At 54.3% G+C, this 6,197-nt stretch overlaps 1 protein-coding gene across 1 annotated transcript in view; it reads right to left on the reverse strand.

Annotated features, from left to right (window-relative positions):
• The window catches only part of LOC141988531 (uncharacterized), a 28,943-nt gene extending 26,936 nt beyond the window's left edge, over positions 1 to 2,007 (reverse strand). Inside the window, exon 1 of the mRNA XM_074954325.1 lies at positions 1,950 to 2,007. The gene's annotated coding sequence lies outside the window, so the exon portion shown is untranslated. The remainder of the gene's footprint in view (positions 1 to 1,949) is intronic.
• Positions 2,008 to 6,197: the final 4,190 nt, after the last annotated feature.

Genomic DNA, 6,197 nt, shown 5'->3' on the forward strand with positions numbered 1-6,197 from the left:
CAATAAACTTGTCAGAATGAAGAACGTCACTGAAATGTGCCATAACAAAATATACATAAAAGACAATGAAATTAAAATATGTAATTAGAAGAATAAACAGTTCGGTACAAAAATTAATATCTATGTACGGAACAAATGAAGTAATAGAAGAGGAAAGTGTAAACTTCAATATTTGCAGGATGGGAAATTACTTAGAGAAATAAGGATTTTTAATAAGTTTGCAGTTACAAACAGGGGGAGGAAAACACATTACCAGAAGTCCAAAATGGTGTTGAATGTTGTAGGAATGTACAACTCTTTTCAGTATATGGAATCTTTGGGGTAAATACAGCAAAAGCATGAAGCTAGTATGCCCTAAAGGCTCAGAAACAAAAAGGCAAATTAAAAGAACCCAAAATGTATGTATGTATTTAACTTCATGACTTTTGGGTGTATAACTCATGATTTTTGAATGCTTGTGGTTGTCAGTCTATCTTGGGGCTGTATACCTATATTTAGTAAAAAAAAAAAAAAAAAAAAAAAAATGACAGTAGAAATTTGCCTTTGAGAAGGATTTACATAAGATAATTTTTAGATATATAGGGCCAGGTATTTTAGATGACTAGTGGGATGTTCAAAAGCATCTAGGTGCTTTCAACCTTTAAAAAACTGGCCTTTAATAAATCTTTGGGAACCAAATTGTACACTCCAATGGTGACGTGAAATAGCATTAGGGTTCTGGATAAAGAGACAAAGTAACAGTTGACAAAGGCAGTCCCCACTGGCAGATCAAAGGAAAGTGAAGAAGTTTGGACAGCAACCCAGAAAATCAGTCCACCTTGAAGTCCTCTGTTCCCACAGCATTAAACTTGTATATAAATAAAAAAATTAAAAACAAAAACGTAGAATGAAAATCTAACACAGCAAGACAAACAGGAAGCACTATACTAGAAACTCCGTGAGATATGACTGCTGAAGCTATGAGCACCTATTAATATGACCAGTGATTATTTCCTATTAAAATATAAATAGCACAAGGGCATCCAGCGGCAAAATGTTAAGGAAGGTAAATGACGGGATGCTCAGAGCCAGCAAATATTGGATAACTCGGCGAAAGGCGGCAAAGGCCGCGTGCGGGGGACTCGGGCAGGGCAAGTCAGAGCAGCAGGGAGGTGTCACTTGGGGCGGGCTCGGAGGCTTTGTGCAGACACAGGAACCGAATCCGGATTGTTTTAAACACGGAAACCAGGGCGCAGCAGTAGCGCCCCGGGAGGGGGTGGCTGCTGCATGGGGGCAGGTCTCCTTTAGCAGCTGGGGACAACCTGCCCCGGCCAAGCGCGGGGGGGCCTCTCGGGGAGCGGGTGCTGAGCTGCGCCCCCCGGAAAGGGGGGGAAGCCCCTCTGCCCCCCACGCCCTGGGACTGCGGCCAGGGCAGATGCTCCCCCTCCCCTCCCGGGGACCTGCTAGTCCCCCCCGCCCCGCCCTCGCGCGGGGGTCCCCTCGGCCCCTGGCAGGGAGCGCCCCGGCCCCCCCAGCCCAGCCGGGCGCGGGGTCACCCCAGGCCGGGCAGCGGCCGCAGCCGGGGTTACTCGGGGCGCGCGGCTCTTAGGCGGAGCAGGACGGAACCGGCCCGGCAGCGCCGTGAGTCTGGCCGCGGCGTGTGACGGGAAACCGGCTGCTGAGGGGAGCGGGGCGCCCGCCTGCCCCTCCCCCCGTAACGGCCGCCGCGCCCGCCTGCCCCTCCCCCACCGTAACGGCCACAGCGCCCCCGTAACGGCCGCCGCGCCCGCCTCCACCGCTCCCCTCAGTAACCGCCAGGGCGCCCGCCTCCCCGCGGCCCGCTCTGGAACGGCTGCGGCGCCCGCCTCCCCTCTGCAGCGGCAACGACCCCAGGCAGACAGGGCGCGTGGCATAGGTCGGGGGGGGATGGGAAACCCGCCGCCGCCCCCAGCCCCGCCCCGCGCTCTCACCCGCAGCGCCGCGCGGCCAAGTCCCCGGGAGCCGGGGACTGAGCCTCCCGCCACCCTCCTCGGCTTCCCCCAATCAGCAGCCGAGAGGAGACTGGAATGACAAGCCTGCTAACCAATAGCAGCGTTCTACGGCCCAGGCATCGGCGCCCCGGCCGGGGTGAGGACACGTGCCTCGGACAGCCGGACACGCCGCGCCCCCTATTGGCCGGGGCAGCGAGCCACGCGGGAAGCTCTCAGCGGCCTGCACTGTCCGTGTCCCCCCAGGCTGGCGGGAGGGGGAGGACATAGGGCAGTGTCGGGGGGGGGGGGCAACTGGGGGGAGCAGCCCCTGGGGCAAGGATCCTGAGGGAGGGGGGGAGCTGTAGAAGGGGGGTGGGGGGCTGGGATCAGCGAAGGGGGGTTTGGGGGGGCGCTCAGAGCAGCGGGGAGCCCCGTCACCTCTCCTGGGGAAGAGACCAGGGACAGACCCCTCTGGTCCAGAGCCCCCACGGCCCCTCGCACCAGGACCGGGGTGGGGCTGTGCCCTGCTGCCTATTCTGCCAGCCGGTGCTGTGCCGGCAGGGGATGAAGGCTGTGCTGCGGGCCACGGGCTCTAGCGCCCGCCTCCCCCCTGTCCCCCCCCCCATAACGGCCACAGCGACCACCTCCCTCTTCCCGCATCTAACGGCCACAGCAAGAACTTCCCCTGTCCCTCTCTGTAATGGCCACAGCACCCCCTTCCCACAACCAATGGCTGTGCCGCCCTACGAAGAGGGTGGGGGGGTCACCTGCCGCCGCCTGTGCGGCACCGAGGTCTGCTGGCCACACATGGCCTGTACTCCAGCACAGCACAAGCCAAGCATGCGCCCAAAGTCCACGCCGGACTTTACGCCTGACAGAAGTCTGCGCCACTGTGCGGGCACAGAATTCATGTGGCCCGCAGTTTTCTGTGCCTCCCCGTGCAGAAAAATGCAAAAAAAATCTGCCAGGGGACACGCGTCTCTTCCCCAGCAGCGTCTGTTCCAGCGTTCCTGGAGCAGCCTCAGAGACAGGGGAGGGGGGCTGGGCATGCGTGCCTCCGTGGTTGATCACCGTGCGGAGGTAGGGTGGGGCTGGATGTACGTGCATGCCAACGAGAGAGAGAGAGAGAGAGAGACTCTGTCCCTCTCGCTTGCTACTGCAGCTCACTGGCATGAAAAGGTAGGGCTTTTTATTATGCACAAGGCCGGCTAGAGGCAGAAATGTAGCAGCCTGCCAGTTAGTTAATTGGTCTCATATTCTGAGGCACAAATGTAGCAGCCTGTCTATGTAGTAACATTGTTAATGTTCCTATTGTTAGTTAACTGTTCCCATTCTTAGTCAAGTCCCCCAGAAGCTTTAAAACTGTGAAAGTTTAAAGGCCCCTACATTACCAGAATGATGTAAAGGAGCCCATAGGCGGCAAGTTTTATGGGCCTGTGGTGCCCGTGCTCCACCAATATTCAGGAACATGGGCCCAGCTCCACCAATGTTTGGGCTCATATTTTACGTACATTTTGATGTGAACAATATCTCTGTTCATAATTGACCACTGAGCATCAACTTGAAAGGCACGCTTAACCTTATTTTCATAGGCGCGGGAACTAGGGATGTGGACACATTTTACACAGGGTCCCAGCTGCCGCCCGGAGACCCACTGCCAGACCTGCGCCCAGGGCTCGGCTGCCAGCTGGGGCTCCACTCCCAGCCCCACACTCGGGGTCCCAGCTGTGGCCACAGCCTCATCCCCCTTTCTCCTGTCTGGGTCCCCCCTCCCAGAGACATGGCCCTGCTCCCGGCCCCAGCTGTGGGGGTGGGGTGGACAGGGGTAAGGCTATATATCGGCTTACAAGGCAGGTGTGGGGGGGACTGTAGTGGGGCAGCTGCCCCACTCCAAGGTAAAAGAAATTAAGAGCAACTGAGGGAGGCTGGAGAGGTAGGTGGCCCCAGGTGTGGCTGTAGTGGGACCGGCTAGCTGCCTGGGAGTGAGGTACCTGAAGCAGAGCAGGGCTGGGGAAAGGCAAGAGGAGCTGGGGAGCTCCAGCCTGGCAACTCCCCAGGCTGAAGGCCTTGTTGAAGGCCTACAAAAGTACTGGGGCTACAGAGGGGCAGCCTGGGAATTGGCAGAGGCAGCTGGTCCTAATCCCCCTTGCCAATGATGAGTGGCCATTACAGACTACAGTCTGCCCCAGTGAGAGGGGGCTAGATGATGACTGGCAGTAGCCACTGAGGCAAGGCAGGCACAGAGCGTTGGGGGTCCCCCTGGGAAGGAAGACCCAGAGTGTGGGGGTACTGCTAGGGCAGAACACCGAGGTAAAAGGGCACTGGGGTCTGGTAGGGACACGGGGCCTGATCAGGTGAGCCACTGGCCAGCAGAGGGCGCTCCGAGGCAAAAAAAGAGCTAATTCCCAGACAACCAACAGGAGGCGCCATGCCGGTGAATCAGTGCCCTGCTACAGGGACAGGTCTTGGACCCATTCTGGCCACCACCAAAAATTATACAAACCTGGAGCCCATGAAGGAGCCTTATTATAAATGGCTGCTTGCCTATATATCTTTTCTTATAAGTTTCTTATTTTTTTATGGGTGTGATTATTTGTTTTATTATTATAGATTTATATTAGAGTATATTTTGGCTCTAACACAAGGGACCTGCAGGCCACATCCTGTTTGTTGACCTAAGGCAAAGTTAGCATACATATGTTTGGGACTTTTCACCTGGATAGATGGTGATGAGCTAAAGCATAAGGTCCATGTATGGCTGCGACCTTTAACATACAGGATGCGTTGAAGTAGGTTGGCATAGGGGCTTTCCTAAATTCATTCCCTTTTAAAATTAACAGATTAAAATTAACTGGTACACCACAACTTGGAACTTGGAAAGAACTGAAATAACGGGTTAGGACAGAAATAACAAATGTGATACCTAATCACAAAAGGGCCATGGTAACGAATTGACATATATGATAATAAGCTGTGATCACTGATATACTGGCCAATAGGAAAAAGACACTCCAACATTAGTAAGGCGAGGAAATACAAATAAGAAAAAGGGGGAAAATCCCCTACTGAATATGCATCAAACATAGCGGTGTCAGCGTAACGTATTATAAAAGTGGCATCCCAGCCTAGGGGCAGTAGGAGCGAGAGATGTAGTCCTTGGGAGGTGACAGAGTGATGGCCGCTGGTGATGAGGAGGACAGTGATGGTGATGAGGAAGGTGATGGCTAACACTGCAGGTTGTTCTACAGGAGATGGTGGGAGTATCTGGAAGTGCAGAGGTACATTCTGTAGTATCTCTATCTTACTGAGTTGGAGTGTTTGTGACTATGTTAAATGTATTAATAAACTATATTTGTAAATATAAAAGAGTTCCTATAGTGTGAGTGTTGCAGCTGTGCACATCAGGGTTCCCAACTATATAATAAATACTGGGCCTGATCTTGGGGCAAGAACCCGTCAACCCTCAAAGTGATAACTGGGGATTCTTAAGTAATCAATATAATTAATACACAATCTAAAGATGAGGAAACAAGTAGTAGTTACAAGCACTATTAAGGCACAGCAGGAGCTAGCCCAGAAGCTGTAGTAGAGAGAGCCTGGAGCACTGGGCCTGGTGCAAGATCTGAGGCCTGAACCCAGCACCCCCTCCCGCATCCCAACCTTCTGCCCCAGCCCTGACCCCCCTCCCACATGCAAATTGCCTCCTGCACCCCACACCCCCTCCTGCACCCCAACCCCCTGCCCCAGCTTCGAACCCCTCCCATTCTCTGAACCCCTCAACCCCAGCCCAGATCCCCCTCCTACACCCCAAGCCCATCACCCCCGGCTCTACCCCAGAGCCTGCACCCCCTGCCAGAGCCCTCATCCCCTCCTGCACCCCAACCCCCTGCCCAAGCCCAGTGAAATGAATGAGTGAGTAAGTGAGTGAGGGTGGGGGACAGCAAGTGACAGAGGGAGAGGGGATGGAGAGAGCGGGGACGGGGCCTCGCAGAAGGGGTGGGGCAGGGCAAGGGTGTTTGGTTTTGTGCAATTAGAAAGTTGACAACCCTAGAACCCCTGTGAACACACCTCTGAGTTTTTTGTTAACCAAGGACAGACAATCATGAGAGGGCTTCAGCAAAGGGAGAAGGAAGTGATGTGTTAAAAGGGACATTCCTTTATTACACGTTCCCATTGCAAGGTGGGAAACTGAGACAAATGACACTGGCCAGCATGCTGTGGGGAACAGATTTTGCTTATGGGCACATG

Source organism: Natator depressus, chromosome 6 (genome assembly GCF_965152275.1).
Source record: "Natator depressus isolate rNatDep1 chromosome 6, rNatDep2.hap1, whole genome shotgun sequence".
Taxonomy (NCBI): domain Eukaryota; kingdom Metazoa; phylum Chordata; order Testudines; family Cheloniidae; genus Natator; species Natator depressus.